The sequence below is a fragment of the Lissotriton vulgaris genome, chromosome 2_1 (assembly GCF_964263255.1).
Source record: "Lissotriton vulgaris chromosome 2_1, aLisVul1.2, whole genome shotgun sequence".
NCBI classification, from domain to species: Eukaryota; Metazoa; Chordata; class Amphibia; order Caudata; family Salamandridae; genus Lissotriton; species Lissotriton vulgaris.
Window position 1 is genome coordinate 208,068,656 of NC_141687.1, and position 12,859 is coordinate 208,081,514.

At 44.6% G+C, this 12,859-nt stretch overlaps 1 protein-coding gene across 1 annotated transcript in view; it reads right to left on the minus strand.

Moving 5' to 3' along the window:
• Window positions 1–12,859, minus strand: part of LOC147729843 (schlafen family member 13-like) — a 239,798-nt gene that overhangs the window by 133,993 nt on the left and 92,946 nt on the right. The window lies entirely within an intron of this gene.

Below are 12,859 nucleotides of genomic sequence, written 5' to 3' on the forward strand. Positions count from 1 at the left end.
ACGTTGCCGGTAGTCCTGCAACATAAGTTGTAAATCCGCCACTAAAGTGGATGGTATAGCCACCATTCCTTCAGGTACCTGACGCATAGGCTGCTGTGGAGGCATGTGCCTGGTAGTAGTGCGCTCCTCCTCATAATAATGCTCTGGAGCATAGTGCTGTCGTTCCAACTGCTCTTCCTCAGAGCTAACGTCCTGAACCTTAACCTGGAGGTCAGAAGGGCTATAGGCTTGCCCAAATTCACTGAAAGTCTCTTCATCAGAGTCCTCTTCTAATAGTAGGCTAGGTGGTAATCTCTGAACCTGGCGAGGAGACGTCATCTCTGGCGTTATTTGCCTCCTTTTCTGCGAAAAAACATGTTTTTCAGAAAATTCCGTCGTCGACGGCAAGCTCTTCTGGGTCTGTGTCGACGGTGGAAGTGCAGACGTAGACACTGTCTTCATCGCCGAGGGTTGCGTCGTCGACGAGGTGAAACTCATCGTCGACGATGGTGGTATCGTCGACGGGACCGTCGACGAGCTCGTCGTCAGCAACATGGTAACCGGCGTCGTCGACATCGTCGTCGTCGAAGTCGTCCTCGTCGTCGACACCACCGTCGATGCCAGCCTTGCAGTCATTGTCGTCGACGTGGAGATGGTCACTCTCGTCGACGACGAGCAGGATTCCGGAGCCTTGAAAACCGTCGACGGTGTAGGCGTCGTCGACACAGCCATCGTCGACGAGCCCGTCGACGAGGCAACCTTGGCAGAGCTGTCCTTTTTAACACTCGTCGACGACGTACCTGAGAGTTTAGTCGTCGACGACTTCTGCCTCTTGTCTGAAGCGACCTCCTGAGCAGGAGTTGAAGGCTTCTTGACCCCTCGATCTTTCTCTGAGGGAGGTGAAGAGATTGTAGAAGTCTTTTTCACCTTTTTTGAGGGCTGTTGTTCCGCAGGCTTACCCTGCCTCTCCTTTTCACCTCGGTGAGGAGATTTTTGGGCAGCAGGCCTGTCAGACCTATCAGAGGTCGCTGGTAAGGCCTTGTGACGGGACTCGTCTGAAGTAGAAAGGGGGGACCTACCCCTTTTCAGAGACTTTCTGGATGACACCATCGACGAGGAGCCCTCACTGTCCGAAGAGATAATGTCCTTCCGGTCCTTCATCTTTTCAAGCCATGTGAGGAGACGTCCTTCCCTGTCCCTCAAGGTCTTTGCTGAGAAGGATCTGTAAATCGGACAGCCTGTTGGTTTATGGTCCGGATACAAACAGTAAATACAATCCTCGTGTTTGTCCTCGACAAACAACCTCTTTTTGGAGCAGGTGGCACAGGCTCTAAAAAGGGCTTTCTTCTCCGACATGATGAGAAAATATCCAAGTAGTTGAAGAAATAACAAGAAAACTGAAGAAAACTGAGCAGAGCTCAATGGAGACTCCCTTGCACAACGTGCGGTAGAAAATCTGAGGCTCTGAGCTTCTCTCAGGAAGGTTCTATGGGGTGAGGCTGCTCTGATTGGCTGCTGCAGAATTTTGGTCTCTTTTACAAAAAGAGGTGGATAAGCTACAAAATGAGATGAGGCCTAGGCCTATTTTTTCACTTTGTGCTTACTACTATGGTTTTTTCTATTTACCGAGGCTCCCATTCCGACGACGGGGAATGATACAAAGCATGGGAATCTATGAAAGTTCCAATACTGGGGCAATCTTCATTCCGAAGGCCAATGGTGAGAAGAGGTGTTGTATAGACTACCGTGCCCTTAATGCTATTACAATTAAGAACCAGTATCCACTGCCCCTTATTCCGGTATTGCTGGAGCAAGTACGATCGGCTCGAATATATACCAAATTGGACCTGAGGGGGGCTTATCACCTTGTACGCATTCGTCGAGGTGACGAGTGGAAAACAGCCTTCAAGACGCGGTATGGGCTCTATGAGTACCTAGTGATGCCCTTCGGCTTATGTAATGCCCCCGCAGCATTTCAGTTTTTTCTTAATGAAATTCTCAGAGACCTTCTTGACCATCAAGTTGTCGTATACATAGACGATATATTGATCTATTCGGACACAGATGAAGAACATGTGGAACACGTGAAACAGGTGTTGCAAGTTTTGTTACATCACCACTTGGATTGTAAAATCACGAAGTGTGAATTTCACGTGGAAACTGGAATTTCTGGGTGTGATGCTGACACCATCTGGGCAAGTGATGGCGGAGAGAAAAGTCAAAGCAGTGATGAAGTGGCCCCGCCCATGCAATGTCAAAGATATTCAGTGCCTAATTGGATTTTCCAATTTCTATAGACGCTTCATTTGTGGGTTTTCGGAGCTGGTGGCTCCACTGACAAGACTTACTAGGAAGAGTGTCCCTTTTTTGTGGGGTGTTTTGGAATAGGAGGCGTTCGATCGATTGAAGACTTCTTTTGCCACGGCTCCGGTGCTGGTACATGCCAACCCGAGTGAGCCTTTCATAGTAGAGGCTGACGCATCGGAGGTCGCTTTGGGGGAGGTGTTATCCCAGAGGAATACAGAAACTGGAGTATTGCATCCCATCGCTTTTATGTCATGCAAATTAAGCCCGGCAGAAACCAACTATACAATTGCGGAGAAAGAACTGTTGGCGATACGTGATGCATTCCTGGAGTGGCGTCATTGGCTGCTGGGAGCAGAACATCTGGTTACGGTTTATACCGACCACCGGAACCTCCAATTCATGTGGGCGACTAAACATCTTACGCCCCGCCAACTGCGTTGGATGTTGTTCTTCGAAGAATATCATTTTCTGGTTACCTTTCGTCCCTGTGCGGATAATAAGAAGGCGGATGCCTTAACCAGGCAATCCCATCCTTCGTTGCATGCTGAGGAGCCTGTCAGGGCCATCATTTCGCCCTCTCAAGTGGTCGGGTTACGAGATCTGATGACCTCCTGATGGGTGTGAGGAGGGGTGTGCTAACTGGTGTGGCGTACCTGGCTCCGTCATCATCCGGAATGGCGCTTGAAACAAGGAATTCCGATGAAAGGAACTCAGGTCCTTCTCCCTACCGTTTCCTTGCGAAAGATGGCGTTTTCCTGGTGTCATGAGGCCCCTAGTGCGGGGCATATGGGATATGTCAAGACGCTTGAGAAGATGCTAAGGCAATTTTGGTGGCCGTCCATAAGACCCGACGTCCAACGATGGGTGATGGCTTGTGTACGGTGTGCACTAACTAAGTCTGACCGACAAAAACCTCAAGGGCTTCTTCAACCACTGCCCACCGGAAAATCAGTGGGAAAGGTTCTCAGTGGACTTTATTGTGGGACTCCCTAAAGATCAAGGGAACACCGCTATCATAGCGGTGGTGGACTATCTGACAAAGATGGGGCACTTCCTAGCATGTAAACAGGTCCCTACGGCAGGTCAGTTGGCGCATCTCCTATTGGTGAACATTGTTAGACTACATGGACTTCCCAGAGTTATAGTGTCTGATCGTGGGGCGCAGTTTAATGCGCGTTTCTGGAAGACCTGGTGCTCGGAACTGCATATATCCTCTTCTTTGTCTACCAGCTTCCATCCTCAGTCTGATGGTCAGACAGAAAGACTGAATCAGTCCTTGAAACAGTATCTACGCTATTATGTGCAGGATAACACCGATGCTTGGGTAGATTGGTTGTGGGTGGCAGAGATAGCATACAATAATTCACAACATTCATCCACTATGCATTCTCCCTTTTTCTGCACATATGGTCATCATCCCAGGTTTACCCCTATGTTACTTCCTAGCGCTAGGGTTAAAATACCAGAGGTTAGGGAGAGATTGTTGCAGGTTCGTAGGGTCCTCACTGATGCGCGTAAACATCTCATACAAGCTAAGCACAGGTACAAGATACAAGCTGACAAACATCGAAGACAGAATCCTGTGTATAAGAAGGGTGATTTGGTATGGTTGTCCACAAAACATATCAAATTTAAAAAGTACAGTGTGTTCCATCCCAGGTTTATAGGACCGTATAAAGTTGTGAAACAAGTCAATCCTGTTGCTGTGCGTTTACATTTACCTGCTCATTTCAGAATACACCCTGTATTTCATGTTTCCTTGTTGAAGCCCTCTCATTGCCCTGTGCGCAGGTTGCCACAGCCCCTTTGGGTTCAGGGGGATTGTGAGTATGAGGTTAGGGCAGTTCTGGACTCGAAGTTTGTGAGGGGGCGGGTGCATTACCTGATCTCATGGAAGGGATTTGGGCCGGAGGAAAACTCTTGGGAACCTGCTGGGGCTGTGCATGCTCCCCGTTTGGTGGCGCGGTTCCATCGTTTAAATCCGTCCAGTCCTGCTGGTGGCCGAAGCACCTTGTGAGGAGGGGTGTACTGTCAGGATCCGGCAATGGATAAGCTGTGCGGGTCCTTAGTACGGAGCGAACAGCCAAAGAACTACAAATCCCGGCATGCCTTGAGGCGCGTTCCGTTTCCAACGTAGGAAACGCGATGCGGACATAAATGCATTGCGGGAATTATCGGCGAAGCCGATTATTATGGACCAACTTCTTGGATTTATGAGCTGGGTGCTGTGAAGCCGTGCTCGTGCTAAGGTTATGCTGGAGAGTGAGGATTGCCTTTGGGAAACAGCAAAGAACACGCCAACACGGTAATAACGGTCCGTTTCTTACACTTTTGGCGAGAGCTTTCTGGAAACCGGATCGAAGCTTTCTCGGCTGAGAAAGCATTTGTCCCCGCGGGATTCCAAGTTCGTAAGAGAGATTCTGGTGAAGTGAATCCTGGGGTATTGTGAGTAACGGAGCTCTGGGATTGGAGTTCTGTTTCCATGTACTGGGCCCGGAGGTGGATCTATGTATTAATAGACACTCGCAAGGAAGGTCTAAGTGTTATAGACGTCAGGGAGAGAACATTACTCTCTATCAGACTCGAGTTAAGCACTCATTAACATTATTTGTATCGTTTTTGGATATGATTTGAACACAAGTTGTTTCTTCTTTTCCTTACATAGGAGATAAGACAGAGGGGTACCATATCTATTGGGGATATCATTACAAGTACATGCTAGAACGTGAAATGGTATGTTGAAGAACTGGTATGATCTTGCTTATGGTATAATGTGGTCATATGATTATTTCAACTGCTTCTTGTTCTTTTTCTTGCAGTTATAGAAATATCCCAGGTACCTCATTAAGGTCTATCTTCTATTTACAAAACTACATTACTTTCTTCACAGGTAAAAAGGTGGGGGGTTAGATGCTAGATGTATAGATAACGTCTGAGTCTATAGGGAACCGAGTGTGATAATTTGTATTGTGTTTTGTCATTGCAGCTCTCCCTCCCCGCCGTCCCTATCCTTTCCTTCCTTTTCTTCTTGAGTCGAATCGTTTCTCATAGTCTGTATTGGTATCTCAGACGTGAGGAGGATTCTATCAGGGAAGTTATAGGACCTTCAGCATAGCCCCGAGGAGACAGACCGTGGAAGCCTGACACACAACAACTACAGGACCCGCATCTATAGTCGCCTGTAGCTTGCTCACCCATTAAGTTAAGTTGTCTGCTATTTCCTGGTTCTCGATATGTATGAACTAAATTGTTCCGCAGATTTTCATTACATTTAAATACGAAAATGGGGCGTTCTAATTTGGTGTGTTCATTATTATTTAAAAGAGACCAGTTGGAGTTAATGATATTCTTAATTTTGTTGCTGATGCTGGAAAATTGACTCACGAAGACAACTTTATCTTTCGTGTTCTTACTGCAATTGGAGTTGGTATTTTCCAGCATGCTTTCCCTGTTGTAAAATCTGCTCTCTTAAATGAGTGATTAATCAACTTTTTGGGATACCCTCTTTCCTTGAGTTTGAGTTTCAGCACCTCGGAATGTTTATAAAAGTCATCTAACGTGGAGCAGTTTCTTCGGAGCCGAAGAAACTGCCCAAAGGGAATGTTGTCCTTTTGTGATCTCCGGTGGTGGCTGGAATAGTGAAGGAGAGTGTTTTTATCAGTTGGTTTGGATTAAAGTTCCACAAACAACTTACCCCCTTCATGCTTAATATTTTAATCTAGAAAGCTCACCTAATTGTTACTATGATATTCAGTACATTTTAAATTAATATCTCCCAGATTTAACCAGGATAAGAATTCTTGTAATTCCTCATCTGATCCTGACCAAATAAACCAAATATCGTCAATGAACCTGTGCCAATGTGACACATTTTCATAAAATGGTGCAACCTCATTAAATATATGTCCCAATTCAAAGAAACCAACATAAGCACATGCCAAACTTGGGGCACAGGTTGGGCCCATGCTGGTCCCCTTGCATTGTAGGTATAAAGTAAAAACCAGGGATGTGCACTCAATAATAAACTCAGCGCTAGCACCCCTGGTTACACCAACATCCTCCAGGATCCGCTTAATCACAGCGATGGTGTCATCTTGGGGGATGCTGGTGTAAAGAGCCTCAATATCCAAGGTGACCATGATCTGGGAATTGGGATCAAAATCCAATCCTTCCACTATATTGATCATATGGGAGGAATCCCTTAGATAGGACTGTTGTGCCTGTATAACCGGTCGGAGAAAGCTATCTATATATTTACTTAAAGGTTCCAAGGGTGACCCAATAAAGCTAACAATAGGACGTAATGGAGGGTCCATTTCGCTTTTGTGGATTTTGGGGAGTCCATATATAGCTGGAATTTTAGACTCCTATACTCACTATCTGCTATTATATCATTTTCTTTCGCTGTTGTAATAAGTTTTAGTATTTTATCCTTGAGGGTTATCCAATTTCTCATTGGGACCTTCATGTACTGACCAGGAAATTGGAGCAAATTAATAACTCTTCTCTCATAATCTGGCGTGACAAAAATGACAACGCCTCCCCCTTTATCTACGGGTTTGATCGTAATTTGCAGATAATTTTTTAAGGACAAGATTGCCTCTCTCTGATGTTTATTCATGTTGTTGTTAATAGGTGGAGGATTATCCCAAATATTTCTTAAAATAAGTCATGGCACCATAATGGTCAAAACAGCTGTGTCTAATAAAGGATGAAGCTGTGGCATAAACAAAGATGGCGAGCTAAACTGCTAGAAAATTATTATTCCACAACGCGAAGATTGCAACATTACACAACTTGCCGCTGACGGCGGTACCTGAATGAATTAAATAGCCATGCCCCAAGGAGGCAGAAGCTGTGGCTGAAATAAACTCCAGTTAAGGTAACTCTGGTACTACAAAAATACAGAAACTATAAAAATGTGCAGTTGTGGTGCGAGTGAAAGTAATTACCTTGTGAGTAAACGCAACGCCTTCACAAACCCTCCGAACAACTAGAGGCTTGTGGAGTGTATTTGCGGGTCTCCTAATGGCGCTGGTGCTTTCTTAAACTCAAGAGCGATGTGTGCTGTCTCGGCACAACCTGGAGGCGAGAGCAGCGTCTGTGGTCTCGGGGGCGCCCCCGCACATGGTAGCTGCCCTGCATTGCAGTGAGCTTCAAGCTCTCCCGCCTACGGGAGTGCTCGACTTCAAGCTAACACCATGTTGCTATGAAGACGCCTAGTATGGACAGCAGGATATCGGACGAAAAGGGCGAGGCTAACCTGGCAGGAGTGTGGTCAGTGGTGGACCAGGAAGGATAAGCTGCAGAGGGGATTTAAGGTTAAAGTCAGAGGGGATACAGTCAAAATAGGCCAGAACAAACTACTGGGATTGTAAACAAAAAAACAACAAAAAAAGTTAGAGATTAATAGCGAATCTCTGGCCTGGTGGAAAAAAGGTAACTCCCATAGCGCGCGAGCTGACCATCGTGTGTGCACACGCTAGTGTACGATAAAGTGTGCGCAGAGTTAGTAACAAGCGGTCGCCATTGCCCGAATGAAGTAAAAAAAAGTACGCACAGAGTAGTTAAACGACGTCTATAACGCCGGCAGTAAAAGATCCAATCCGGGTGGGCGGAGCTAAAAGCAAACTGAGCTGTAACAAGGAGGGATTAAAAAGCCTCCTTCACAATAGGAAGGCAGCGTTTAGCATAAACGATGACGCAAGCCAATGGAAAGAAGGGGCTTCAAGTCCCCTTCGGAAATCGTATTGATTACAAAAAGCCCTTGTAGAGCGAGGAGCGCGAGACCTAAACAGCGTTAGAACTGAAAATAGGCAGTGATTTGGGAACAAAGAATTGGAAATCATATTGGAATACCCCCATAAGGGATCCAGGAACATTAGATTCAAATTCTTGCAATTCAGTGTTTTGCACACAACCTAACGTCCCACAAACTGAACAGCACTGAGGGAATCGGACATAAAAGATGTCCTAGATGGGACTAGTAGATGCAGACTTCATTCATATGGTCTGAAATTCTCTCACTATAGTTTGTTGATCAGGGTCTCAACCTATATGGAAAGAAAATTAAAACCAACCTCATCAGCCTAGAGGTATGCTTACTGTGTCTCTACCCCTGTAAAAGCCAAAAAATTTAACAATACACTTTTAGACCTTTCACTGTTATTGGTTAAGACTGCCATTGTGATTCACTGGCATTGGCACTCAGCTAAAGGCCGAGGTAGGTCGTAAAGTAGGGGAAAGCTGAGACCATGGGGATGCAGGGAGAAGAAAGATGAGACATATGCAGGCCCCTATAGCAAATCTTTAGAAGGAAATATAAACATGCTTGAAGAACCAAGTGATTTAGTTTCCATATAGGGGTGTCCAATGAAAAGGGACTCCATGCATGGTGGAAAGCGCTGAAACTGACGCAGCCACTGAGGTAACCGGAGAGGAGCCCCTTGATGAAACAAGAGGATAAAAATGATTCGAGAACAGCAAATAAGCGAATCCTTTTGTAAATACATAGCTGAACTGGGAATCCAGTGTTATTGAGATTGCGGTTTATAACTTATGGTTATTGTTTTCATACACATGTGAAAAAGGAGTTTGAAAAAGCTGTTAAGAAAACAGAGAGCAGGATTATAGAATTTGAGTGAGCTCAAATATGTCTAACAGTAATGCTGCAGTTAAACCTGCTATTTTGTTTGCTTGATTACCTGACAAAATAAATAGAGGGAACATCGATCAATACATAAAATTAAATTACCTTTTGCAAGTGTGCAGTTAAACTTTGTTGGAAAACAGTGCAATCCACTAGCCTATAAATCTTCAACCACATGTGCAGAAGATACCATTACAAGAAAGGCATTGTTTTAGACCACATTTATCATTAATTTCGATGGGATGGGAAGTTTTTTGATTTTATAACCAAAATACTTTTTCTTAAACTATCTATGAAATGTTACATTTCTAACTGTAAACCACGGGCGTGCGATATTGGATTTTCTACCCACACTAATTGCAAGGTTGTGAAACAACAAATAAACTAGCTTTAAGCCATATCCCCCCAATCAAACAGCTAAGAACTGTTTATTCCTGAATTGGATGAGAAATATTTGGAAAAGCTTGAATATAAAATATTGTTCTACCAAGATATTTTGAAATCCTTTAATAAGTCCATATATTCCTCTGGAATGTCGAACTAACCCTTCTTCGGAAATTCAGGAGCCAAGCTGCCAAGATTTGAGACTATGATGAATGCGGTTCCACCCCACACTTGAGGGATTGACTAGTCTGTTAGGTAGTTATAGATAGGGGCGTCCTTTCCCGGAAAACATTTTGTGGGGCATTTCACTTCCCTTTCACCTTATATCTGATGACTTTCAAGGAAGAAAAGGGTTAGAAAGGAGTTTGTGAATGCCTCAAAACTCATAAGGTGGTGGGCACTCACAAACTCCCAAAGCAAATCATGGCTGAGCCTCTTACTTGAGGCTCTTCCTGAAGGTGTGCAGAGTGGTGGAACGTCTTATGTTGAGCGGGAGCTCATTCTAGAGTTTTGCCGCGATGTAGGAGAAGGCTCTTCCGCCCGTTCTGCAGATGAGCAGGGTTTTGGCGTGGCCGGCGGAGCAATGGTCTCTCTTGGGTACGTGGAAGGAGACTCTTTCGTTGAGGTATTGGGGTCCGATGTTGTGGAGGGATTTGTAGGAGTGAGTGAGTAGCTTGAAGATTACTCTCCTATCGACAGGGAGCCACTGGAGGTCTCATAGGTGCTGGGTGATGAGTTCATTCCGAGGATGAGTCTGGCAGCGGTGTTCTGGATGGTCTGGAGTTTCCGGAGCAGGGATTTGTTGATTCCAGGCGTAGAGGGCATTTCCGTATTCCAGTCTGCTTGTTATGAGTTTGTGGGTGACAGTCTTTCTGGATTCTGGAGGGGGATCCACTTGAAGGTCTTGCAAAGGATGCGGAGGATACCCACCACTTTGTTATTTGGAAGATGTGCTATTCGCACCCTACACCACCCAATCTCAATGACTAAGATACGAGCCTGGCCACAGATGGTTCCCGGGAGAAAAATAAGTGTGCAGTGGTCTGGGCTGTCTGTGTGGCTACTCTGAACATCTGCCATCTGCACAGTGGTTCCGGCAGCTGGGAGTTGCAGTGTCTCCTTCAGTGCAGCTATTACCTGGGTAGTTGCTGTTGCTCGGATGTTTCCACGCCTTCTACCAGAGGAATACAAGCATGGAAGAGTGATGGGAGCCGAAGGTCCACCTGTGCATCGGTGTCCTCTGATCAGGTAGTGGTCCCAACAGAAACAAAACAATAACAAGGCTCAGTTCTCCACATAGGGGTTTCATTTAATCCTGGGCAAGGGAAGGCTAGCAGGTAGAAAAAATGTAACACTGAAAGACAAAAAGAGAGCACTGAAGAATTTACAGTGGACATTTGAAAATGAACATCAAAAGTTAACTGCATACGGTTGAAATGCAGAAGCTATCATTTTCATGTCTTTAATGTAGTTTTGTCGTACAGCTCAGGCATATTTCTCACAGAAACTATTAAAAGTATGCTTAAGATGCAAAATTGAACACTATAACTTCGCAAGGGTCAAGCTGCTCACAAAGAAAAGCTATGTGTATAAAAATCTTCCCACCTAATTATTATGACTAGAGTGACATATGTTCCAATGCAAGCAAATAATTTTGGTCTCTGGGCACCCCCATTACAAAGATGTGATGCGGATGCAGTGAGCCAGTCACAACCCTGAGCCCCAGTGCCACAGCAGCTGCTTCACTAATAATTGGTATGTCTCTGCTTAATGGTCTTCAGGGTGCGTCTTTTCATCCGTCTTCTCCTTCTCCAGCCATCTTTTCTCTCATCTACTTCTGCGCTTTCACCTTCTCTCCTCCTATACTTGTGCACTCTTTCCCTTTCCTCACTCTTCTTTATTCCCTTCCTCCTTTTTTTACTTCTTCGTCTCTAGTCCTTGTTCTCCGTTACCTCCCTCTTTGCTGTCCCTCACTTCTAACTAATCATCTTACCAGTCGCCATCCCACCAGTCTCACACTGTCAGTCCTCTTCCTCCCTTTCGCTCTTGCATCCACATCATGACTTCCCTAATCTATTCCCTACCTTTTCTTCTCTTGCCATTTCATCTGGGTGTCTTCTCTTTTCCTTTGCATCCTGTGTTTTGTTCTCTATGTCCTTCTGTTGTAAATGAATCTAGGATACTAGTGTAATTTTCCCGATTCATGCCCTTATATAGGTATAAATTACCCAATCCTTATATAGGCATAGAAATCATTACCATACTTGGACTGAGCCTATGCAGCCCAAATACGGCATGGCTACTTCCACTAAGTTCCAAGAATCAACCACGATTTCTTAAAAATACCCGCCTTCAGCAGCTAGGGACTTCCCCTCGCCTGAATACTAATTTATCTAGTAAATCATGGAGTTTTCAAAGAACTTAGTCTTTGAGTGACGTTATTAAGTCAAATCATACGTTAAACTCGGCACCTTCAAAGTATAAATATGCCTAGATTTCCCCAGACAAACACATGGTGGTTTGGAGCACATTGACTAACTACTTGCCCGATGCCCTGCAGCAGCAAGTGGCGAAGGAAGCCAACCCTCCAGCTGACGCACTGAGAGACGCTGTCTTTTCTCTTGCCGAGAAATCCAGCTCCAGTGTTTCCAGGCTACCCTTGCGGTTGCTGGGAAATTGAGTGCTGAGAGAGAGATACAAGACCTCCTTCATTCTAAAACCAAGGTACGGAGCTTTTAAGACCCTTAGAGAATTCCTGGATAGATCCTTGGCAGAGAAATACTAAACTTTAGCTACTCCTCACTTACTTCTTCCCTTGAACTAGACTTAGGTTAGGTACACAGTGGTAGGCGTATTTTAGAAGCACCAGTTGAATACTTTTAGTTATTGTTTTATTACGGTATGTATTTTAAATGTTTTAAGACAACTTATGGCTTAGAAACCATATCATGCTTTTACAGTACTACTTTATAATACTTTTCGTATTATATGCCCTGTACTTTATAACCAGTATTACGATTGTAGCAGTACATTTCTTATGCTTGAGAAAGAAGACTGTCTCTCTATTTTCTCAGCAACTCTGGTGAAACGAAGCATGCACGATTGACTGAGTAAAATAGTTATCTATTGTTTCCGCGACTCTAGAGATTGATTTCTTATTCTTGGGAAACAAAGTTGTCATGTTTATAGTTGTCATGTTTATGCGGTTGTCAGAAACGAATCCCTTCTTGTTTATTCGAGAAAGTTTCTAGTGACCTCTGAGCTAGCTGGCACCTACAATTAAGTTTAATATATACGATAGAGACCTAGTCGACATCAGTCCTACGTCTAATCTATAGTATATGTTATTCCAATGCGCAGAGCCTATTGGGAATATAGGAACTACACTACACTTCTTCTTGATGAACCTCCTGTACACAGCAGAGGAGGCAAAGTGGGAAACTCCTGCAAACTATGTGAACGTCAATCATGAACTTACCAAAATTATGCTTTTGTAGCACATACTTCGAAAACCCTAGTTTAATACTCACGGGAATCATA